Source organism: Rhipicephalus microplus, unplaced genomic scaffold, assembly GCF_043290135.1.
Source record: "Rhipicephalus microplus isolate Deutch F79 unplaced genomic scaffold, USDA_Rmic scaffold_297, whole genome shotgun sequence".
Taxonomy (NCBI): domain Eukaryota; kingdom Metazoa; phylum Arthropoda; class Arachnida; order Ixodida; family Ixodidae; genus Rhipicephalus; species Rhipicephalus microplus.
This window is the reverse complement of record NW_027464866.1, coordinates 26,240-48,109: the sequence shown is the minus strand read 5'-3', so window position 1 is coordinate 48,109 and position 21,870 is coordinate 26,240. Positions and strand designations below refer to the sequence as shown.

Genomic DNA, 21,870 nt, shown 5'->3' with positions numbered 1-21,870 from the left:
CGGGAGGGCTCGAACTTCCAACCTTTCGGTTAAGAGCCGAACTCGTTACCGATTGCGCCGCGGAGGCAGCCACGCTGCACTCTCACTACCGTCAAAACATTCCTCCAAAGCAATGAGCGCAAAGATAAAAATGCGACACACCGCCCCCAGGGAGGCCTCGAACGTCCAACCTTTCGGTTTAGAGCCGAACTCGTTACCGATTGCGCCGCGGAGGCAGTCGTGCTGCCCTCTCCCGACCATCCGCACATGCCTCCAAAGCTATGAGCGCAAAGATAAAAATGCGTCACACCGTCCTCGGGAGGGCTCGAACTTCCAACCTTTTGGTTGAGAGCCGAACTCGTTAGCCAAATGCGCTGCGGAGGGTGTCGTGCTGCACTGTCACGACCGTCAGAACATTCCTCCAAAGCTATCAGCGCAAAGAAAAAAATGCGACACACCTCTACTGGGAGGGCTCGAACCTCCAACCTTTCGGTTAAGAGACGAACTCGTTACCGATTGCGCCGCGGAGGCAGCCGCGCTGCACTCTCACGACCGTCAAAACATTCCTCCAAAGCTATGAACGCAAAGATAAAAATTCGAAACACCGCCCTCGGGAGGGCTCGAACTTCCAACCTTTTGGTTAAGAGCCGAACTCGTTAGCCAATTGCGCTGCGGAGGGTGTCGTGCTGCACTGTCACGACCGTCAGAACATTCCTCCAAAGCTATCAGCGCAAAGAAAAAAATGCGACACACCGACCCCGGGAGGCCTCGAACGTCCAAACTTTCGGTTAAGAGCCGAACTCGTTACCAATTGCGCCGCGGAGGCAGTCGTGCTGCACTCTCACGACCGTCAGAACATTCCTCCAAAGCTATCAGCGCAAAGAAAAAATGCGACACACCGCCCCCGGGAGTGCTCGAACCTCCAACCTTTCGGTTAAGAGCCGAACTCGTTAGCCGATTGCGCCGCGGAGGCAGTCGTGCTGCACTCTCACGATCGTCAGAACATTCCTCCAAAGCCATCAGCGCAAAGAGAAAAAAGCAACAGACACCGCCCCCGGGAGGGCTCGAACCTCCAACCTTTCGGTTAAGAGCCGAACTCGTTACCGATTGCGCTGCGGAGGCAGCCGCGCTGCACTTTCACGACCGTCAAAACATTCCTCCAAAGCTATGAGCGCAAAGATAAAAATGCGACCACCGCCCCCGGGAGGCCTCGAACCTCCAACCTTTCAGTTAAGAGCCGAACTCGTTACCGATTGCGCAGCGGAGGCAGCCGCGCTGCGCTCTCACGACCGTCAAAAATTTCCTCCAATGCTATGAGCGCGAAGATAAAAATGCGACACACTGCCCTCGGGAGGGCTCGAACTTCCAACCTTTTGGTTAAGAGCCGAACTCGTTAGCCAATTGCGCTGCGGAGGGTGTCGTGCTGCACTGTCACGACCGTCAGAACATTCCTCCAAAGCTATCAGCGCAAAGAAAAAATTGCGACACACCTCTACTGGGAGGGCTCGAACCTCCAACCTTTCGGTTAAGAGACGAACTCGTTACCGATTGCGCCGCGGAGGCAGCCGCGCTGCACTCTCACGACCGTCAGAACATTCCTCCAAAGCTATCAGCGCAAAGAAAAAATGCGACACACCGCCCCCGGGAGTGCTCAAACCTCCAACCTTTCGGTTAAGAGCCGAACTCGTTAGCCGATTGCGCCGCGGAGGCAGTCGTGCTGCACTCTCACGATCGTCAGAACATTCCTCCAAAGCCATCAGCGCAAAGAGAAAAAAGCAACAGACACCGCCCCCGGGAGGGCTCGAACCTCCAACCTTTCGGTTAAGAGCCGAACTCGTTACCGATTGCGCTGCGGAGGCAGCCGCACTGCGCTCTCACGACCGTCAAAAATTTCCTCCAAAGCTATGAGCACGAAGATAAAAATGCGACACACCGCCCTCGGGAGGGCTCGAACTTCCAACCTTTTGGTTAAGAGCCGAACTCGTTAGCCAATTGCGCTGCGGAGGTGTCGTGCTGCACTGTCACGACCGTCAGAACATTCCTCCAAAGCTATCAGCGCAAAGAAAAAAATGCGACACACCTCTACTGGGAGGGCTCGAACCTCCAACCTTTCGGTTAAGAGACGAACTCGTTACCGATTGCGCCGCGGAGGCAGCCGCGCTGCACTCTCACGACCGTCAAAACATTCCTCCAAAGCTATGAACGCAAAGATAAAAATTCGACACACCGCCCCCGGGAGGCCTCGAACCTCCAACCTTTCGGTTAAGAGCCGAACTCGTTACCGATTGCGCCGCGCAGGCAGCCGCGCTGCATTCTCACGTCCGTCAAAACGATCCTCCAAAGCTATGAGCGCAAAGATAAAAATGCGACACACCACCCTCGGGAGGGCTCGAACTTCCAACCTTTCGGTTAAGAGCCGAACTCGTTAGCCGATTGCGCCGCGCAGCCAGTCGTGCTGCACTCTCACGACCGTCAGAACATTCCTCCAAAGCTATCAGCGCAAAGATAAAAATGCGACACACCGCCTTCGGGAGGGCTCGAACTTCCAACCTTTCGGTTAAGAGCCGAACTGGTTAGCCGATTGCGCTGCGGACGGTGTCGTGCTGCACTCTCACGACCGTCAGAACATTCCTCCAAAGCTATCAGCGCAAAGAAAAAAATGCGACACACCGCCACTGGGAGGGCTCGAACCTCCAACCTTTCGGTTAAGAGCCGAACTCGTTAGCCGAATACGCCGCGGAGGAAGTTGTGCTGCACTCTCACGACCGTCAAAACATTCCTCCAAAGCTATGAGCGCAAAGATAAAAATGCGACACACCGCCCCCGGGAGGCCTCGAACGTCCAACCTTTCGGTTAACAGCCGAACGCGCTAGCCGATTGCGCCACGGAGGCAGTCGTGCTGATCTCTCACCACCGTCAGAACTTTTCTTAAAAGCTATCAGCGTAAAAAAAGCGACACACCGCCCCCAGGAGGGCTCGAACCTCTTTTTCTCCAAAGCTATCAGCGCAATGAAAAAAAAGTGACACACCACCCCCGGGAGGTCTCGAACCTCCAACCTTTCGGTTAACAGCCGGACGCGCTAGCCGATTGCGCCAAGGAGGCAGTCGTGCTGCTCTCTCACCACCGTCAGAACAATCCTCCAAAGCTATCAGCGCAAAGAAAAAAATGCGACACACCGCCCCCAGGAGGGCTCGAACCTCCAACCTTTCGGTTAAGAGCCGAACTCGTTAGCCGATTGCACCGCGGAGGCAGTCATACTGCACTCTCACGACCGTCAGAACAATCCTCCAAAGCTATCAGCGCAATGAAAAAAAAGTGACACACCACCCCCGGGAGGTCTCGAACCTCCAACCTTTCGGTTAACAGCCGGACGCGCTAGCCGATTGCGCCAAGGAGGCAGTCGTGCTGCTCTCTCACCACCGTCAAAACTTTTCTCAAAAGCTATCAGCGGAAAGAAAAAAAGCGACACACCGCCCCATGGAGGGCTCGAACCTCCAACCTTTCGGTTAACAGCCGAACGCGCTAGCCGATTGCGCCACGGAGGCAGTCGTGCTGCTCTCTCACCACCGTCAGAACAATCCTCCAAAGCTATCAGCGCAAAGAAAAAAATGCGACACACCGCCCCCAGGAGGGCTCGAACCTCCAACCTTTCGGTTAAGAGCCGAACTCGTTAGCCGATTGCACCGCGGAGGCAGTCATACTGCACTCTCACGACCGTCAGAACATTCCTCCAAAGCTATCAACGCAAAGAAAAGAGACCACTACAGCGCCCCCAGGAAGGCTCGAACCTGCAACCTTTCGGTTAACAGCCGAACGCGCTAGCTAATTGCGCCACGGAGGCAGTCGTGCTCCTCTTTCACCACCGTCAGAACTTTTCTAGAAAGCCATCAGCGTTAAGAAAAAAAAGCAACACACCGCCCCCGGGAGGTCTCGAACTTCCAACATTTCCGCTAACAGCCGAACGCACTAGCCGATTGCGCCACGGAGGCAGTCGTGCTGATCTCTCACCACCGTGAAAACTTTTCTCAAAAGTTATCAGCGGAAAGAAAAAAAAGCGACACACCGCCCCCTGGAGGGCTCGAACCTCCAACCTTTCCGTTAGGAGCCGAACTCGTTAGCCGATTCCGCCACGGAGGCAGTCGTGCTGCACTCTCACGACCGTCAGAATATTCCTCCAAAGCTATCAGTGCAAAGAAAAAAATGCGACACACCGCCCCCGGGAGGGCTCGAACCTCCAACCTTTCAGTTAAGAGCCGAACTCGTTACCGATTGCGCCACGGAGGCAGCCGCGCTGCACTCTCACGACCGCCAAAACATTCCTCCAAAGCTATGAGCGCAAAGATAAAAATGCGACACACCGCCCTCGGGAGGGCTCGAACTTCCAACCTTTCGGTTAAGAGCCGAACACGTTAGCCGATTGCGCCGCAGAGGCAGTCGTGCTGCACTCTCACGACCATCAGAACATTCCTCCAAAGCTATCAGTGCAAAGATAAAAATGCGACACACCGCCCTCGGGAGGGCTCGAACTTCCAACCTTTCGGTTAAGAGCCGAACTCATTACCGATTGCGCCGCGGAGGCAGCCACGCTGCACTCTCACGACCGTCAAAACATTCCTCCAAAGCTATGAACGCAAAGATAAAAATGCGACACACCGCCCCCGGGAGGCCTCGAACCTCCAACCTTTCGGTTAAGAGCCGAATTCGTTACCGATTGCGCCGCGCAGGCAGCCGCGCTGCACTCTCACGCCCGTCAAAACATTCCTCCAAAGCTATGAGCGCAAAGATAAAAATGCGACACACCACCCTCGGGAGGGCTCGAACTTCCAACCTTTCGGTTAAGAGCCGAACTCGTTAGCCGATTGCGCCGTGCAGGCAGTCGTGCTGCACTCTCACGACCGTCAGAACATTCCTCCAAAGCTATCAGCGCAAAGATAAAAATGCGACAGACCGCCTTCGGGAGGGCTCGAACTTCCAACCTTTCGGTTAAGAGCCGAACTCGTTACCGATTGCGCCGCGGAGGCAGCCGCGCTGCACTCTCAAGACCGTCAAAACATTCCTCCAGAGCTATGAGCGCAAAGATAAAAATGCGACACACCGCCCCCGGGAGGCCTCGAACCTCCAACCTTTCAGTTAAGAGCCGAATTCGTTACCGATTGCGCCGCGGAGGCAGCCGCGCTGCGCTCTCACGACCGTCCAAAATTTCCTCCAAAGCTATGAGCGCGAAGATAAAAATGCGACACACCGCCCTCGGGAGTGCTCGAACTTCCAACCTTTCGGTTAAGAGCCGAACTCGTTAGCCGATTGCGCTGCGGAGGGTGTCGTGCTGCACTCTCACGACCGTCAGAACATTCCTCCAAAGCTATGAGCGCAAAGATAAAAATGCGACACACCACCCTCGGGAGGGCTCGAACTTCCAACCTTTCGGTTAAGAGCCGAACTCGTTAGCCGATTGCGCCGCGCAGGCAGTCGTGCTGCACTCTCACGACCGTCAGAACATTCCTCCAAAGCTATCAGCGCAAAGATAATAATGCGACACACCGCCTTCGGGAGGGCTCGAACTTCCAACCTTTCGGTTAAAAGCTGAACTCGTTACCGATTGTGCCGCGGAGGCAGTCGCGCTGCACTCTCAAGACCGTCAAAACATTCCTCCAGAGCTATGAGCGTGAAGATAAAAATGCGACACACCGCCCCCGGGAGGCCTCGAACCTCACACCTTTAAGTTAAGAGCCGAACTTGTTACCGATTGCGCCGCGGAGGCAGCCGCGCTGCGCTCTCACGACCGTCAAAAATTTCCTCCAAAGCTATGAGCGCGAAGATAAAAATGCGACACACCGCCCTCGGGAGTGCTCGAACTTCCAACCTTTCGGTTAAGAGCCGAACTCGTTAGCCGATTGCGCTGCGGACGGTGTCGTGCTGCACTCTCACGACCGTCAGAACATTCCTCCAAAGCTATCAGCGCAAAGAAAAAAATGCGACACACCGCCACTGGGAGGGCTCGAACCTCCAACCTTTCGGTTAAGAGCCGAACTCGTTAGCCGAATACGCCGCGGAGGAAGTTGTGCTGCACTCTCACGACCGTCAAAACATTCCTCCAAAGCTATGAGCGCAAAGATAAAAATGCGACACACCGCCCCCGGGAGGCCTCGAACGTCCAACCTTTCGGTTAACAGCCGAACGCGCTAGCCGATTGCGCCACGGAGGCAGTCGTGCTGATCTCTCACCACCGTCAGAACTTTTCTTAAAAGCTATCAGCGTAAAAAAAGCGACACACCGCCCCCAGGAGGGCTCGAACCTCTTTTTCTCCAAAGCTATCAGCGCAATGAAAAAAAAAAAGTGACACACCACCCCCGGGAGGTCTCGAACCTCCAACCTTTCGGTTAACAGCCGGACGCGCTAGCCGATTGCGCCACGGAGGCAGTCGTGCTGATCTCTCACCACCGTCAAAACTTTTCTCAAAAGCTATCAGCGGAAAGAAAAAAAGCGACACACCGCCCCATGGAGGGCTCGAACCTCCAACCTTTCGGTTAACAGCCGAACGCGCTAGCCGATTGCGCCACGGAGGCAGTCGTGCTGCTCCCTCACCACCGTCAGAACATTCCTCCAAAGCTATGAGCGCAAAGATAAAAATGCGACACACCACCCTCGGGAGGGCTCGAACTTCCAACCTTTCGGTTAAGAGCCGAACACGTTAGCCGATTGCGCCGCAGAGGCAGTCGTGCTGCACTCTCACGACCATCAGAACATTCCTCCAAAGCTATCAGTGCAAAGATAAAAATGCGACACACCACCCTCGGGAGGGCTCGAACTTCCAACCTTTCGGTTGAGAGCCGAACTCGTTAGCTGATTGCGCTGCGGAGGCAGTCGTGCTGCACTCTCACGACCGTCAGAACATTCCTCCAAAGTCATCAGTGCAAAGAGAAAAAAGCAACAGACACCGCCCCCGAGAGGGCTCGAACTTCCAACCTTTCCGGTAACAGCCGAAAGCGCTAGACGCTTGCGCGACAGAGGCAGTCGTGCTGCTCTCTCACCACCGTCAGAACCTTTCTCAAAAGCTATCAGCGTAAAAAAAGCGACACACCGCCCCCAGGAGGGCTCGAACCTCTTTTTCTCCAAAGCTATCAGCGCAAAGAAAAAAAAGCGACACACCACCCCCGGAGGTCTCGAACCTCCAACCTTTCGGTTACCAGCCGGACGCGATAGCCGATTGCGCCACGGAGGCAGTCGTGCTGCTCTCTCACCACCGTCAGAACTTTTCTCAAAAGCTATCAGCAGAAAGAAAGAAAAGCGACACACCGCCCCCTGGAGGGCTCGAACCTCCAACCTTTCGGTTAACAGCCGGACGCGCTAGCCGATTGCGCCAAGGAGGCAGTCGTGCTGATCTCTCACCACCGTGAAAACTTTTCTCAAAAGCTATCAGCGGAAAGAAAAAAAGCGACACACCACCCCCTGGAGCGCTCGAACCTCAAACCTTTCGGTTAACAGCCGGACGCGCTAGCCCATTGCGCCACGGAGGCAGTCGTGCTGATATCTCACCACCGTCAAAACGTTTCTCAAAAGCTATCAGCGGAAAGAAAAAAAAGCGACACACCGCCCCCTGGAGGGCTCGAACCTCTTTTTCTCCAAAGCTATCAGCGCAAAGAGAAAAAAGCGACACACCGCCCACGGGAGGGCTTGAACCTCCAACCTTTCGGTTAACAAGCGAACGCGCTAGCCGATGGCGCCACGGAGGCAGTCGTGCTGCTCTCTCACCACCGTCAGAACTTTTCTCAAAAGCCATCAGCGTAAAGAAAAAAAGAGACACACCGCCCTCGGGAGGGCTCGAACCTCCAACCTTTCAGTTAAGAGCCGAACTCTTTACCGATTGCGCCGCGGAGGCAGTCGTGCTGCACTCTCACGACCATCAGAACATTCCTCCAAAGCTATCAGCGCAAAGATAAAAATGCGACACACCGCCCTCGGGAGGGCTCGAACTTCCAACCTTTCGGTTAAGAGCCGAACTCGTTACCGATTGCGCCGCGGAGGCAGCCACGCTGCACTCTCACTACCGTCAAAACATTCCTCCAAAGCTATGAGCGCAAAGATAAAAATGCGACACACCGCCCCCAGGGAGGCCTCGAACGTCCAACCTTTCGGTTTAGAGCCGAACTCGTTACCGATTGCGCCGCGGAGGCAGTCGTGCTGCACTCTCCTGACCGTCCGCACATTCCTCCAAAGCTATGAGCGCAAAGATAAAAATGCGTCACACCGCCCTCGGGAGGGCTCGAACTTCCAACCTTTTGGTTGAGAGCCGAACTCGTTAGCTGATTGCGCTGCGGAGGCAGTCGTGCTGCACTCTCACGACCGTCAGAACATTCCTCCAAAGTCATCAGTGCAAAGAGAAAAAAGCAACAGACACCGCCCCCGAGAGGGCTCGAACTTCCAACCTTTCCGGTAACAGCCGAAAGCGCTAGACGCTTGCGCGACAGAGGCAGTCGTGCTGCTCTCTCACCACCGTCAGAACCTTTCTCAAAAGCTATCAGCGTAAAAAAAGCGACACACCGCCCCCAGGAGGGCTCGAACCTCTTTTTCTCCAAAGCTATCAGCGCAAAGAAAAAAAAGCGACACACCACCCCCGGAGGTCTCGAACCTCCAACCTTTCGGTTACCAGCCGGACGCGATAGCCGATTGCGCCACGGAGGCAGTCGTGCTGCTCTCTCACCACCGTCAGAACTTTTCTCAAAAGCTATCAGCAGAAAGAAAGAAAAGCGACACACCGCCCCCTGGAGGGCTCGAACCTCCAACCTTTCGGTTAACAGCCGGACGCTCGCCGATTGCGCCAAGGAGGCAGTCGTGCTGATCTCTCACCACCGTGAAAACTTTTCTCAAAAGCTATCAGCGGAAAGAAAAAAAGCGACACACCGCCCCCTGGAGTGCTCGAACCTCCAACCTTTCGGTTAACAGCCGGACGCGCTAGCCCATTGCGCCACGGAGGCAGTCGTGCTGATATCTCACCACCGTCAAAACGTTTCTCAAAAGCTATCAGCGGAAAGAAAAAAAAGCGACACACCGCCCCCTGGAGGGCTCGAACCTCTTTTTCTCCAAAGCTATCAGCGCAAAGAGAAAAAAGCGACACACCGCCCACGGGAGGGCTTGAACCTCCAACCTTTCGGTTAACAAGCGAACGCGCTAGCCGATGGCGCCACGGAGGCAGTCGTGCTGCTCTCTCACCACCGTCAGAACTTTTCTCAAAAGCCATCAGCGTAAAGAAAAAAAGAGACACACCGCCCTCGGGAGGGCTCGAACCTCCAAGCTTTCGGTTAACAGCCGAACGCGCTAGCTTATTGCGCCACGGAGGCAGCCGTGCTGCTCTCTCACCACCGTCAGAACTTTTCTCAAAAGCTATCAGCGCAAAGAAAAAAAAAGCGACACACCGCCCCCAGGAGGGCTCGAACCTCTTTTTCTCCAAAGCTATCAGCGCAAAGAGAAAAAAGCGACACACCACCCTCGGGAGGGCTCGAACCTCTAAGCTTTCGGTTAACAGCCGAACGCGCTAGCCAATTGCGCCACGGAGGCAGTCGTGCTGCTCTCTCACCACCGTCAGAACTTTTCTCAAAAGCTATCAGCATAAAGAAAAAAAGCAACACATCGCCCCCGGGAGGGCTCGAACCTTCAACCTTTCGGTTAACAGCCGAACGCGCTAGCCGATAGCGCCACGGAGGCAGTCGTGCTGCTCTCTCACCACCGTCAGAACTTTTCTCAAAAGCTATCAGCGTAAAGAAAAAAAAAGCGACACACCGCCCCCAGGAGGGCTCGAACCTCTTTTTCTCCAAAGCTATCAGCGGAAAGAAAATAAAGCGACACACCGCCCCCGGGAGGGCTTGAACCTCTAATCTTTTGGTTAACAGCCGAACGCGCTAGCCGATTGCGCCACGGAGGCAGTCGTGCTGCTCTCTCACCACCGTCAGAACTTTTATCAAAAGCTATCAGCGCAAAGAAAAAAAAGCGACACACCGCCCCCAGGAGGGCTCGAACCTCTTTTTCTCAAAAGCTATCAGCGTAAAGACAAAAAGCGACACACCGCCCCCGGGAGGGCTCGAACCTCCAACCTTTCCGTTAACAGCCGACCGCGCTAGCCGATTGCGCCACGGAGGCAGTGGTGCTGCTCTCTCACCACCGTCAGAACTTTTCTCAAAAGCTATCAGCGCAAAGAAAAAAAAGCGACACACCGCCCCCAGGAGGGCTCGAACCTCTAAACTTTCGGTTAACAGCCGAACGCGCTAGCCGATTGCGCCACGGAGGCAGTCGTGCTGCTCTCTCACGACCGTCAGAACATTCCTCCAAAGCTATCAGCGCAAAGAAAAAAATGCGACGCACCGCCCCCGGGAGGGCTCGAACCTCCAACCTTTCGGTTAAGAGCCGAACTCGTTAAAGATTGCGCCGCGGAGGCAGCCGCGCTGCACTCTCACGACCGTCAAAACATACCTCCAAAGCTATGAACGCAAAGATAAAAATGCGACACACCGCCCCCGGGAGGCCTCGAACCTCCAACCTTTCGGTTAAGAGCCTAACTCGTTACCGATTGCGCCGCGGAGGCAGCCGCGCTGCACTCTCACGTCCGTCAAAACATTCCTCCAAAGCTATGAACGCAAAGATAAAAATGCGACACACCGCCCCCGGGAGGCCTCGAACCTCCAACCTTTCGGTTAAGAGCCGAACTCGTTACCGATTGCACCGCGCAGGCAGTCGTGCTGCACTCTCACGTCCGTCAAAACATTCCTCCAAAGCTATGAGCGCAAAGATAAAAATGCGACACACCACCCTCGGGAAGGCTCGAACTTCCAACCTTTCGTTTAAGAGCCGAACTCGTTACCGATTGCGCCGCGCAGGCAGCCGCGCTGCACTCTCACGTCCGTCAAAACATTCCTCCAAAGCTATGAGCGCAAAGATAAAAATGCGACACACCACCCTCGGGAAGGCTCGAACTTCCAACCTTTCGGTTAAGAGCCGAACTCGTTACCGATTGCGCCGCGCAGGCAGTCGTGCTGCACTCTCACGACCATCAGAACATTCCTCCAAAGCTATCAGCGCAAAGATAAAAATGCGACACACCGCCCTCGAGAGGGCTCGAACTTCCAACCTTTCGGTTAAGAGCCGAACTCGTTACCGATTGCGCCGCGGAGGCAGCCACGCTGCACTCTCACTACCGTCAAAACATTCCTCCAAAGCTATGAGCGCAAAGATAAAAATGCGACACACCGCCCCCAGGGAGGCCTCGAACGTCCAACCTTTCGGTTTAGAGCCGAACTCGTTACCGATTGCGCCGCGGAGGCAGTCGTGCTGCACTCTCCCGACCGTCCGCATATTCCTCCAAAGCTATGAGCGCAAAGATAAAAATGCGTCACACCGCCCTCGGGAGGGCTCGAACTTCCAACCTTTTGGTTGAGAGCCGAACTCGTTAGCTGATTGCGCTGCGGAGGCAGTCGTGCTGCACTCTCACGACTGTCAGAACATTCCTCCAAAGTCATCAGTGCAAAGAGAAAAAAGCAACAGACACCGCCCCCGAGAGGGCTCGAACTTCCAACCTTTCCGGTAACAGCCGAAAGCGCTAGACGCTTGCGCGACAGAGGCAGTCGTGCTGCTCTCTCACCACCGTCAGAATCTTTCTCAAAAGCTATCAGCGTAAAAAAGCGACACACCGCGCCCAGGAGGGCTCGAACCTCTTTTTCTCCAAAGCTATCAGCGCAAAGAAAAAAAAGCGACACACCACCCCCGGGAGGTCTCGAACCTCCAACCTTTCGGTTACCAGCCGGACGCGATAGCCGATTGCGCCACGGAGGCAGTCGTGCTGCTCTCTCACCACCGTCAGAACTTTTCTCAAAAGCTATCAGCAGAAAGAAAGAAAAGCAACACACCGCCCCCTGGAGGGCTCGAACCTCCAACCTTTCGGTTAACAGCCGGACGCGCTAGCCGATTGCGCCAAGGAGGCAGTCGTGCTGATCTCTCACCACCGTGAAAACTTTTCTCAAAAGCTATCAGCGGAAAGAAAAAAAGCGACACACCGCCCCCTGGAGCGCTCGAACCTCCAACCTTTCGGTTAACAGCCGGACGCGCTAGCCGATTGCGCCACGGAGGCAGTCGTGCTGATATCTCACCACCGTCAAAACTTTTCTCAAAAGCTATCAGCGGAAAGAAAAAAAAAGCGACACACCGCCCCCTGGAGGGCTCGAACCTCTTTTTCTCCAAAGCTATCAGCGCAAAGAGAAAAAAGCGACACACCGCCCCCGGGAGGGCTTGAACCTCCAACCTTTCGGTTACTAAGCGAACGCGCTAGCCGATGGCGCCACGGAGGCAGTCGTGCTGCTCTCTCACCCCCGTCAGAACTTTTCTCAAAAGCCATCAGCGTAAAGAAAAAAAGAGACACACCGCCTTCGGGAGGGCTCGAACCTCCAAGCTTTCGGTTAACAGCCGAACGCGCTAGCTTATTTCGCCACGGAGGCAGCGGTGCTGCTCTCTCACCACCGTCAGAACTTTTCTCAAAAGCTATCAGCGCAAAGAAAAAAAAGCGACACACCGCCCCCAGGAGGGCTCGAACCTCTTTTTCTCCAAAGCTATCAGCGCAAAGAGAAAAAAGCGACACACCACCCTCGGGAGGGCTCGAACCTCTAAACTTTCGGTTAACAGCCGAACGCGCTAGCCAATTGCGCCACGGAGGCAGTCGTGCTGCTCTCTCACCACCGTTAGAACTTTTCTCAAAAGCTATCAGCGTAAAGAAAAAAAGCACCACATCGCCCCCAGGAGGGCTCGAACCTTCAACCTTTCGGTTAACAGCCGAACGCGCTAGCCGATAGCGCCACGGAGGCAGTCGTGCTGCTCTCTCACCACCATCAGAACTTTTCTCAAAAGCTATCAGCGTAAAGAAAAAAAAGCGACACACCGCCCCCAGGAGGGCTCGAACCTCTTTTTCTCCAAAGCTATCAGCGGAAAGAAAATAAAACGACACACCGCCCCCGGGAGGGCTTGAACCTCTAATGTTTCGGTTAACAGCCGAACGCGCTAGCCGATTGCGCCACGGAGGCAGTCGTGCTGCTCTCTCACCACCGTCAGAACTTTTATCAAAAGCTATCAGCGCAAAGAAAAAAAAGCGACACACCGCCCCCAGGAGGGCTCGAACCTCTTTTTCTCAAAAGCTATCAGCGTAAAGAAAAAAAGCGACACACCGCCCCGGGAGGGCTCGAACCTCTAAACTTTAGGTTAACAGCCGAACGCGCTAGCCGAATGCGCCACGGAGGCAGTCGTTCTGCTCTTTCACCACCGTCAGAACGTTTCTCAAAAGCTATCAGCGTAAAGAAAAAAAGAGACACACCGCCCTCGGGAGGGCTCGAACCTCGAACCTTTCGGTTAACAGCCGAACGCGCTAGCCGATTGCGCCACGGAGGCAGTCGTGCTGCTCTCTCACCACCGTCAGAACTTTTCTCAAAAGCTATCAGCGCAAAGAAAAAAAAGCGACACACCGCCCCCAGGAGGGCTCGAACCTCTAAACTTTCGGTTAACAGCCGAACGCGCTAGCCGATTGCGCCACGGAGGCATTCGTGCTGCTCTCTCACGACCGTCAGAACATTCCTCCAAAGCTATCAGCGCAAAGAAAAAAATGCGACACACCGCCCCCGGGAGGGCTCGAACCTCAAACCTTTCGGTTAAGAGCCGAACTCGTTACCGATTGCGCCGCGGAGGCAGCCGCGCTGCACTCTCACGACCGTCAAAACATACCTCCAAAGCTATGAACGCAAAGATAAAAATGCGACACACCGCCCCCGGGAGGCCTCGAACCTCCAACCTTTCGGTTAAGAGCCTAACTCGTTACCGATTGCGCCGCGGAGGCAGCCGCGCTGCACTCTCACGTCCATCAAAACAATCCTCCAAAGCTATGAACGCAAAGATAAAATTGCGAAACACCGCCCCCGGGAGGCCTCGAACCTCCAACCTTTCGGTTAAGAGCCGAACTCGTTACCGATTGCGCCGCGCAGGCAGTCGTGCTGCACTCTCACGACCGTCAGAACATTCCTCCAAAGCTATGAACGCAAAGATAAAAATGCGACACACCGCCCCCGGGAGGCCTCGAACCTCCAACCTTTCGGTGAAGAGCCTAACTCGTTACCGATTGCGCCGCGGAGGCAGCCGCGCTGCACTCTCACGTCTGTCAAAACATTCCTCCAAAGCTATGAATGCAAAGATAAAAATGCGAAACACCGCCCCCGGGAGGCCTCGAACCTCCAACCTTTCGGTTAAGAGCCGAACTCATTACCGATTGCGCCGCGCAGGCAGCCACGCTGCACTCTCACGTCCGTCAAAACATTCCTCCAAAGCTATGAACGCAAAGATAAAAATGCGACACACCGCCCCCGGGAGGCCTCGAACCTCCAACCTTTCGGTGAAGAGCCTAACTCGTTACCGATTGCGCCGCGTAGGCAGCCGCGCTGCACTCTCACGACCGTCAAAACATTCCTCCAAAGCTATGAGCGCAAAGATAAAAATGCGACACACCACCCTCGGGAGGGCTCGAACTTCCAAACTTTCGGTTAAGAGCCGAACTCGTTAGCCGATTGCGCCGCGCAGGCAGTCGTGCTGCACTCTCACGACCGTCAGAACATTCCTCCAAAGCTATGAACGCAAAGATAAAAATGCGGCACACCGCCTCCGGGAGGCCTCGAACCTCCAACCTTTCGGTTAAGAGCCGAACTCGTCACCGATTGCGCCGCGCAGGCAGTCGTGCTGCACTCTCACGAACGTCAGGACATTCCTCTAAAGCTATCAGCGCAAAGATAAAAATGCGACACACCGCCTTCGGGAGGGCTCGAACTTCCAACCTTTTGGTTAAGAGCCGAACTCGTTACCGAGTGCGCCGCGGAGGCAGCCGCGCTGCACTCTCAAGACCGTCAAAACATTCCTCCAGAGCTATGAGCGCGAAGATAAAAATGCGACACACCGACCCCGGGAGGCCTCGAACGTCCAAACTTTCGGTTAAGAGTCGAACTCGTTACGAATTGCGACGCGGAGACAGTCGTGCTGCACTCTCACGACCGTCAGAACATTCCTCCAAAGCTATCAGCGCAAAGAAAAAATGCGACACACCGCCCCCGGGAGTGCTCGAACCTCCAACCTTTCGGTTAAGAGCCGAACTCGTTAGCCGATTGCGCCGCGGAGGCAGTCGTGCTGCACTCTCACGATCGTCAGAACATTCCTCCAAAGCCATCAGCGCAAAGAGAAAAAAGCAACAGACACCGCCCCCGGGAGGGCTCGAACCTCCAACCTTTCGGTTAAGAGCCGAACTCGTTACCGATTGCGCTGCGGAGGCAGCCGCGCTGCACTTTCACGACCGTCAAAACATTCCTCCAAAGCTATGAGCGCAAAGATAAAAATGCGACCACAGCCCCCGGGAGGCCTCGAACCTCCAACCTTTCAGTTAAGAGCCGAACTCGTTACCGATTGCGCCGCGGAGGCAGCCTCGCTGCGCTCTCACGACCGTCAAAAATTTCCTCCAAAGCTATGAGCGCGAAGATCAAAATGCGACACACCGCCCTCGGGAGGGCTCGAACTTCCAACCTTTTGGTTAAGAGCGAACTCGTTAGCCAATTGCGCTGCGGAGGGTGTCGTGCTGCACTGTCACGACCGTCACAACATTCCTCCAAAGCTATCAGCGCAAAGAAAAAAATGCGACACACCGCCACTGGGAGGGCTCGAACCTCCAACCTTTCGGTTCAGAGCCGAACTCGTTACCGATTGCGCCGCGGAGGCAGCCGCGCTGCACTCTCAAGACCGTCAAAACATTCCTCCAGAGCTATGAGCGCGAAGATAAAAATGCGACACACCGCCTTCGGGAGGGCTCGAACTTCCAACCTTTTGGTTAAGAGCCGAACTCGTTACCGAGTGCGCCGCGGAGGCAGCCGCGCTGCACTCTCACGGCCGTCAAAACATTCCTCCAAAGCTATGAGCGCAAAGATAAAAATGCGACACACCACCCTCGGGAGGGCTCGAACTTCCAACCTTTCGGTTAAGAGCCGAACTCGTTACCGATTGCGCCGCGGAGGCAGCCGCGCTGCACTCTCAAGACCGTCAAAACATTCCTCCAGAGCTATGAGCGCGAAGATAAAAATGCGACACACCACCCCCGGGAGGCCTCGAACCTCCAACCTTTCGGTTAAGAGCCGAACTCGTTAGCCAATTGCGCTGCGGAGGGTGTCGTGCTGCACTCTCACGACCGTCAGAACATTCCTCCAAAGCTATGAGCGCAAAGATAAAAATGCGACACACCGCCCCCAGGGAGGCCTCGAACGTCCAACCTTTCGGTTTAGAGCCGAACTCGTTACCGATTGCGCCGCGGAGGCAGTCGTGCTGCACTCTCCCGACCGTCCGCACATTCCTCCAAAGCTATGAGCGCAAAGATAAAAATGCGTCACACCGCCCTCGGGAGGGCTCGAACTTCCAACCTTTTGGTTGAGAGCCGAACTCGTTAGCTGATTGCGCTGCGGAGGCAGTCGTGCTGCACTCTCACGACCGTCAGAACATTCCTCCAAAGTCATCAGTGCAAAGAGAAAAAAGCAACAGACACCGCCCCCGGGAGGGCTCGAACTTCCAACCTTTCCGGTAACAGCCGAAAGCGCTAGACGCTTGCGCGACAGAGGCAGTCGTGCTGCTCTCTCACCACCGTCAGAACCTTTCTCAAAAGCTATCAGCGTAAAAAAAGCGACACACCGCCCCCAGGAGGGCTCGAACCTCTTTTTCTCCAAAGCTATCAGCGCAAAGAAAAAAAAGCGACACACCACCCCCGGGAGGTCTCGAACCTCCAACCTTTCGGTTACCAGCCGGACGCGATAGCCGATTGCGCCACGGAGGCAGTCGTGCTGCTCTCTCACCACCGTCAGAACTTTTCTCAGAAGCTATCAGCAGAAAGAAAGAAAAGCGACACACCGCCCCCTGGAGGGCTCGAACCTCCAACCTTTCGGTTAACAGCCGGACGCGCTAGCCGATTGCGCCAAGGAGGCAGTCGTGCTGATCTCTCACCACCGTGAAAACTTTTCTGAAAAGCTATCAGCGGAAAGAAAAAAAGCGACACACCGCCCCCTGGAGGGCTCGAACCTCCAACCTTTCGGTTAACAGCCGGACGTGCTAGCCGATTGCGCCACGGAGGCAGTCGTGCTGATATCTCACCACCGTCAAAACTTTTCTCAAAAGCTATCAGCGGAAAGAAAAAAAAAGCGACACACCGCCCCCTGGAGGGCTCAAACCTCTTTTTCTCCAAAGCTATCAGCGCAAAGAGAAAAAAGCGACACACCGCCCCCGGGAGGGCTTGAACTTCCAACCTTTCGGTTAACAAGCGAACGCGCTAGTCGAATACGCCGCGGAGGAAGTTGTGCTGCACTCTCACGACCGTCAAAACATTCCTCCAAAGCTATGAGCGCAAAGATAAAAATGCGACACACCGCCCCCAGGAGGCCTCGAACGTCCAACCTTTCGGTTAATAGCCGAACGCGCTAGCCGATTGCGCCACGGAGGCAGTCGTGCTGATCTCTCACCACCGTCAGAACTTTTCTTAAAAGCTATCAGCGTAAAAAAAGCGACACACCGCCCCCAGGAGGGCTCGAACCTCTTTTTCTCCAAAGCTATCAGCGCAATGAAAAAAAAGCAAGAAACCACCCCCGGGAGGTCTCGAACCTCCAACCTTTCGGTTAACAGCCGGACGCGCTAGCCGATTGCGCCACGGAGGCAGTCGTGCTGATCTCTCACCACCGTCAAAACTTTTCTCAAAAGCTATCTGCGGAAAGAAAAAAAGCGACACACCGCCCCCTGGAGGGCTCGAACCTCCAACCTTTCGGTTAACAGTCGAACGCGCTAGCCGATTTTGCCACGGAGGCAGTCGTGCTGCTCTCTCACCACCGTCAGAACATTCCTCCAAAGCTATCAGCGCAAAGAAAAAAATGCGACACACCGCCCCCGGGAAGGCTCGAACCTCCAACCTTTCGGTTAAGAGCCGAACTCGTTAGCCGATTGCACCGCGGAGGCAGTCATGCTGCACTCTCACGACCGTCAGAACATTCCTCCAAAGCTATCAACGCAAAGAAAAGAGACCACTACAGCGCCCCCGGGAAGGCTCGAACCTGCAACCTTTCGGTTAACAGCCGAACGCGCTAGCTAATTGCGCCACGGAGGCAGTCGTGCTCCTCTTTCACCACCGTCAGAACTTTTCTACAAAGCCATCAGCGTTAAGAAAAAAAAGCGACACACCGCCCCCGGGAGGGCTCGAACTTCCAACCTTTCGGTTAAGAGCTGAACTCGTTACCGATTGCGCTGCGGAGGCAGCCGCGCTGCACTCTCACGACCGTCAAAACATTCCTCCAAAGCTATGAGCGCAAAGATAAAAATGCGACACACCGCCCCCGGGAGGCCTCGAACCTCCAACCTTTCGGTTAAGAGCCGAACTCGTTACCGATTGCGCCGCAGAGGCAGCCGCGCTGCACTCTCACGACGGTCAAAACATTCCTCCAAAGCTATGAGCGCGAAGATAAAAATGCGACACACTGACCCCGGGAGGCCTCGAACGTCCAAACTTTCGGTTAAGAGCCGAACTCGTTACTAATTGCGCCGCGGAGGCAGTCGTGCTGCACTCTCACGACCGTCAGAACATTCCTCCAAAGCTATCAGCGCAAAGAAAAAATGCGACACACCGCCCCCGGGAGGCCTCGAACCTCCAACCTTTCGGTTAAGAGCCGAACTCGTTACGGATTGCGCCGCGGAGGCAGCCGCGCTGCACTCTCACGACGGTCAAAACATTCCTTCAAAGCTATGAGCACAAAGATAAAAATGCGACACATCGCGCTCGGGAGGGCTCGAACTTCCAACCTTTCGGTTATGAGCCGAACTCCTTAGCCGAATGCGCTGTGGAGGCAGTCGTGCTGCACTTTTCACGACCGTCAAAATATTCCTCCAAAGCTATGAGCGCAAAGATAAAAATGCGACACACCGCCCCCGGGAGGCCTCGAACCACCAACCTTTCGGTTAAGAGCCGAACTCGTTACCGATTGCGCCGCGGAGGCAGCCGCGCTGCGCTCTCACGACCGTCAAAAATTTCCTCCAAAGCTATGAGCGCAAAGATAAAAATGCGACACACCGCCCTCGGGAGGGCTCGAACTTCCAACATTTCGGTTAAGAGCCGAACTGAACTCGTTACCGATTGCGCCGCGGAGGCAGCCGCGCTGCACTCTCACGACCGTCAAAACATTCCTCCAAAGCTATGAACGCAAAGATAAAAATGCGACACACCGCCCCCGGGAGGCCTCGAACCTCCAACCTTTCAGTTAAGAGCCGAACTCGTTACCGATTGCGCCGCGCAGGCAGCCGCGCTGCACTCTCACGTCCGTCAAAACATTCCTCCAAAGCTATGAGCGCAAAGATAAAAATGCGACACACCACCCTCGGGAGGGCTCGAACTTCCAACCTTTCGGTTAAGAGCCGAACTCGTTACCGATTGCGCCGCGGAGACAGCCGCGCTGCACTCTCAAGACCGTCAAAACATTCCTCCAGAGCTATGAGCGCGAAGATAAAAATGCGACACACCACCCCCGGGAGGCCTCGAACCTCCAACCTTTCGGTTAAGAGCCGAACTCGTTAGCCGATTGCGCTGCGGAGGGTGTCGTGCTGCACTCTCACGACCATCAGAACATTCCTCCAAAGCTATGAGCGCAAAGATAAAAATGCGACACACCGCCCCCAGGGAGGCCTCGAACGTCCAACCTTTCGGTTTAGAGCCGAACTCGTTACCGATCGCGCCGCGGAGGCAGTCGTGCTGCACTCTCCCGACCGTCCGCACATTCCTCCAAAGCTATGAGCGCAAAGATAAAAATGCGTCACACCGCCCTCGGGAGGGCTCGAACTTCCAACCTTTTGGTTGAGAGCCGAACTCGTTAGCTGATTGCGCTGCGGAGGCAGTCGTGCTGCACTCTCACGACCGTCAGAACATTCCTCTAAAGTCATCAGTGCAAAGAGAAAAAAGCAACAGACACCGCCCCCGGGAGGGCTCGAACTTCCAACCTTTCCGGTAACAGCCGAAAGCGCTAGACGCTTGCGCGACAGAGGCAGTCGTGCTGCTCTCTCACCACCGTCAGAACCTTTCTCAAAAGCTATCAGCGTAAAAAAAGCGACACACCGCCCCCAGGAGGGCTCGAACCTCTTTTTCTCCAAAGCTATCAGCGCAAAGAAAAAAAAGCGACACACCACCCCCGGGAGGTCTCGAACCTCCAACCTTTCGGTTACCAGCCGGACGCGATAGCCGATTGCGCCACGGAGGCAGTCGTGCTGCTCTCTCACCACCGTCAGAACTTTTCTCAAAAGCTATCAGCAGAAAGAAAGAAAAGCGACACACCGCCCCCTGGAGGGCTCGAACCTCCAACCTTTTGGTTAACAGCCGGACGCGCTAGCCGATTGCGCCAAGGAGGCAGTCGTGCTGATCTCTCACCACCGTGAAAACTTTTCTGAAAAGCTATCAGCGGAAAGAAAAAAAGTGACACACCGCCCCCTGGAGGGCTCGAACCTCCAACCTTTCGGTTAACAGCCGGACGCGCTAGCCGATTGCGCCACGGAGGCAGTCGTGCTGATATCTCACCACCGTCAAAACTTTTCTCAAAAGCTATCAGTGGAAAGAAAAAAAAGCGACACACCGCCCCCTGGAGGGCTCGAACCTCTTTTTCTCCAAAGCTATCAGCGCAAAGAGAACAAAGCGACACACCGCCCCCGGGAGGGCTTGAACCTCCAATCTTTCGGTTAACAAGCGAACGCGCTAGTCGAATACGCCGCGGAGGAAGTTGTGCTGCACTCTCACGACCGTCAAAACATTCCTCCAAAGCTATGAGCGCAAAGATAAAAATGCGACACACCGCCCCCGGGAGGCCTCGAACGTCCAACCTTTCGGTTAATAGCCGAACGCGCTAGCCGATTGCGCCACGGAGGCAGTCGTGCTGATCTCTCACCACCGTCAGAACTTTTCTTAAAAGCTATCAGCGTAAAAAAAGCGACACACCGCCCCCAGGAGGGCTCGAACCTCTTTTTCTCCAAAGCTATCAGCGCAATGAAAAAAAAGCGAGAAACCACCTCCGGGAGGTCTCGAACCTCCAACCTTTCGGTTAACAGCCGGACGCGCTAGCCGATTGCGCCACGGAGGCAGTCGTGCTGATCTCTCACCACCGTCAAAACTTTCTCAAAAGCTATCTGCGGAAAGAAAAAAAGCGACACACCGCACCCTGGAGGGCTCGAACCTCCAACCTTTCGGTTAACAGCCGAACTCGTTAGCCGATTGCACCGCGGAGGCAGTCATGCTGCAATCTCACGACCGTCAGAACATTCCTCCAAAGCTATCAACGCAAAGAAAAGAGACCACTACCGCGCCCCCGGGAAGGCTCGAAACTGCAACCTTTCGGTTAACAGCCGAACGCGCTAGCTAATTGCGCCACGGAGGCAGTCGTGCTCCTCTTTCACCACCGTCAGAACTTTTCTACAAAGCCATCAGCGTTAAAAAAAAGCGACACACCGCCCCCGGGAGGGCTCGAACTTCCAACCTTTCCTTTAGGAGCCGAACTCGTTAGCCGATTGCGCCGCGGAGGCAGTCGTGCTGCACTCTCACGATCGTCAGAACATTCCTCCAAAGCTATCAGCGCAAAGAAAAAAATGCGACACACAACCCCCGGGAGGGCTCGAACCTCCAACCTTTCGGTTAAGAGCTGAACTCGTTACCGATTGCGCTGCGGAGGCAGCCGCGCTGCACTCTCACGACCGTCAAAACATTCCTCCAAAGCTATGAGCGCAAAGATAAAAATGCGACACACCGCCCCCGGGAGGCCTCGAACCTCCAACCTTTCGGTTAAGAG

At 55.0% G+C, this 21,870-nt stretch overlaps 30 non-coding genes across 30 annotated transcripts; all 30 read right to left on the bottom strand.

Annotated features, from left to right (window-relative positions):
• Window positions 1-1,028: 1,028 nt before the first annotated feature.
• Window positions 1,029-1,101, bottom strand: TRNAK-CUU (transfer RNA lysine (anticodon CUU)). Its single transcript has one exon. It is a non-coding gene; the product is annotated as a tRNA-Lys (tRNA).
• A 664-nt stretch (window positions 1,102-1,765) lies between these two features.
• On the bottom strand, window positions 1,766-1,838 carry TRNAK-CUU (transfer RNA lysine (anticodon CUU)). The gene has a single exon. It is a non-coding gene; the product is annotated as a tRNA-Lys (tRNA).
• A 959-nt stretch (window positions 1,839-2,797) lies between these two features.
• TRNAN-GUU (transfer RNA asparagine (anticodon GUU)) lies at window positions 2,798-2,871 on the bottom strand. Its single transcript has one exon. It is a non-coding gene; the product is annotated as a tRNA-Asn (tRNA).
• A 580-nt stretch (window positions 2,872-3,451) lies between these two features.
• On the bottom strand, window positions 3,452-3,525 carry TRNAN-GUU (transfer RNA asparagine (anticodon GUU)). The gene has a single exon. It is a non-coding gene; the product is annotated as a tRNA-Asn (tRNA).
• A 666-nt stretch (window positions 3,526-4,191) lies between these two features.
• On the bottom strand, window positions 4,192-4,264 carry TRNAK-CUU (transfer RNA lysine (anticodon CUU)). The gene has a single exon. It is a non-coding gene; the product is annotated as a tRNA-Lys (tRNA).
• Window positions 4,265-6,108: 1,844 nt separating this feature from the next.
• TRNAN-GUU (transfer RNA asparagine (anticodon GUU)) lies at window positions 6,109-6,182 on the bottom strand. The gene has a single exon. It is a non-coding gene; the product is annotated as a tRNA-Asn (tRNA).
• A 140-nt stretch (window positions 6,183-6,322) lies between these two features.
• On the bottom strand, window positions 6,323-6,396 carry TRNAN-GUU (transfer RNA asparagine (anticodon GUU)). Its single transcript has one exon. It is a non-coding gene; the product is annotated as a tRNA-Asn (tRNA).
• Window positions 6,397-6,469: 73 nt separating this feature from the next.
• Window positions 6,470-6,543, bottom strand: TRNAN-GUU (transfer RNA asparagine (anticodon GUU)). The gene has a single exon. It is a non-coding gene; the product is annotated as a tRNA-Asn (tRNA).
• A 730-nt stretch (window positions 6,544-7,273) lies between these two features.
• On the bottom strand, window positions 7,274-7,347 carry TRNAN-GUU (transfer RNA asparagine (anticodon GUU)). Its single transcript has one exon. It is a non-coding gene; the product is annotated as a tRNA-Asn (tRNA).
• Window positions 7,348-9,605: 2,258 nt separating this feature from the next.
• TRNAN-GUU (transfer RNA asparagine (anticodon GUU)) lies at window positions 9,606-9,679 on the bottom strand. The gene has a single exon. It is a non-coding gene; the product is annotated as a tRNA-Asn (tRNA).
• A 143-nt stretch (window positions 9,680-9,822) lies between these two features.
• TRNAN-GUU (transfer RNA asparagine (anticodon GUU)) lies at window positions 9,823-9,896 on the bottom strand. The gene has a single exon. It is a non-coding gene; the product is annotated as a tRNA-Asn (tRNA).
• Window positions 9,897-10,037: 141 nt separating this feature from the next.
• Window positions 10,038-10,111, bottom strand: TRNAN-GUU (transfer RNA asparagine (anticodon GUU)). The gene has a single exon. It is a non-coding gene; the product is annotated as a tRNA-Asn (tRNA).
• Window positions 10,112-10,185: 74 nt separating this feature from the next.
• Window positions 10,186-10,259, bottom strand: TRNAN-GUU (transfer RNA asparagine (anticodon GUU)). Its single transcript has one exon. It is a non-coding gene; the product is annotated as a tRNA-Asn (tRNA).
• A 1,464-nt stretch (window positions 10,260-11,723) lies between these two features.
• On the bottom strand, window positions 11,724-11,797 carry TRNAT-GGU (transfer RNA threonine (anticodon GGU)). The gene has a single exon. It is a non-coding gene; the product is annotated as a tRNA-Thr (tRNA).
• Window positions 11,798-11,871: 74 nt separating this feature from the next.
• Window positions 11,872-11,945, bottom strand: TRNAN-GUU (transfer RNA asparagine (anticodon GUU)). The gene has a single exon. It is a non-coding gene; the product is annotated as a tRNA-Asn (tRNA).
• Window positions 11,946-12,745: 800 nt separating this feature from the next.
• On the bottom strand, window positions 12,746-12,819 carry TRNAN-GUU (transfer RNA asparagine (anticodon GUU)). Its single transcript has one exon. It is a non-coding gene; the product is annotated as a tRNA-Asn (tRNA).
• A 142-nt stretch (window positions 12,820-12,961) lies between these two features.
• TRNAN-GUU (transfer RNA asparagine (anticodon GUU)) lies at window positions 12,962-13,035 on the bottom strand. Its single transcript has one exon. It is a non-coding gene; the product is annotated as a tRNA-Asn (tRNA).
• A 287-nt stretch (window positions 13,036-13,322) lies between these two features.
• On the bottom strand, window positions 13,323-13,396 carry TRNAN-GUU (transfer RNA asparagine (anticodon GUU)). The gene has a single exon. It is a non-coding gene; the product is annotated as a tRNA-Asn (tRNA).
• Window positions 13,397-13,470: 74 nt separating this feature from the next.
• Window positions 13,471-13,544, bottom strand: TRNAN-GUU (transfer RNA asparagine (anticodon GUU)). The gene has a single exon. It is a non-coding gene; the product is annotated as a tRNA-Asn (tRNA).
• Window positions 13,545-15,238: 1,694 nt separating this feature from the next.
• Window positions 15,239-15,311, bottom strand: TRNAK-CUU (transfer RNA lysine (anticodon CUU)). Its single transcript has one exon. It is a non-coding gene; the product is annotated as a tRNA-Lys (tRNA).
• A 1,465-nt stretch (window positions 15,312-16,776) lies between these two features.
• Window positions 16,777-16,850, bottom strand: TRNAT-GGU (transfer RNA threonine (anticodon GGU)). Its single transcript has one exon. It is a non-coding gene; the product is annotated as a tRNA-Thr (tRNA).
• A 74-nt stretch (window positions 16,851-16,924) lies between these two features.
• TRNAN-GUU (transfer RNA asparagine (anticodon GUU)) lies at window positions 16,925-16,998 on the bottom strand. The gene has a single exon. It is a non-coding gene; the product is annotated as a tRNA-Asn (tRNA).
• A 438-nt stretch (window positions 16,999-17,436) lies between these two features.
• TRNAN-AUU (transfer RNA asparagine (anticodon AUU)) lies at window positions 17,437-17,510 on the bottom strand. The gene has a single exon. It is a non-coding gene; the product is annotated as a tRNA-Asn (tRNA).
• Window positions 17,511-17,647: 137 nt separating this feature from the next.
• TRNAN-GUU (transfer RNA asparagine (anticodon GUU)) lies at window positions 17,648-17,721 on the bottom strand. Its single transcript has one exon. It is a non-coding gene; the product is annotated as a tRNA-Asn (tRNA).
• Window positions 17,722-18,090: 369 nt separating this feature from the next.
• TRNAN-GUU (transfer RNA asparagine (anticodon GUU)) lies at window positions 18,091-18,164 on the bottom strand. Its single transcript has one exon. It is a non-coding gene; the product is annotated as a tRNA-Asn (tRNA).
• A 2,060-nt stretch (window positions 18,165-20,224) lies between these two features.
• On the bottom strand, window positions 20,225-20,298 carry TRNAT-GGU (transfer RNA threonine (anticodon GGU)). The gene has a single exon. It is a non-coding gene; the product is annotated as a tRNA-Thr (tRNA).
• Window positions 20,299-20,372: 74 nt separating this feature from the next.
• Window positions 20,373-20,446, bottom strand: TRNAN-GUU (transfer RNA asparagine (anticodon GUU)). Its single transcript has one exon. It is a non-coding gene; the product is annotated as a tRNA-Asn (tRNA).
• Window positions 20,447-20,519: 73 nt separating this feature from the next.
• TRNAN-GUU (transfer RNA asparagine (anticodon GUU)) lies at window positions 20,520-20,593 on the bottom strand. The gene has a single exon. It is a non-coding gene; the product is annotated as a tRNA-Asn (tRNA).
• Window positions 20,594-20,883: 290 nt separating this feature from the next.
• TRNAN-AUU (transfer RNA asparagine (anticodon AUU)) lies at window positions 20,884-20,957 on the bottom strand. Its single transcript has one exon. It is a non-coding gene; the product is annotated as a tRNA-Asn (tRNA).
• A 137-nt stretch (window positions 20,958-21,094) lies between these two features.
• TRNAN-GUU (transfer RNA asparagine (anticodon GUU)) lies at window positions 21,095-21,168 on the bottom strand. The gene has a single exon. It is a non-coding gene; the product is annotated as a tRNA-Asn (tRNA).
• Window positions 21,169-21,870: the final 702 nt, after the last annotated feature.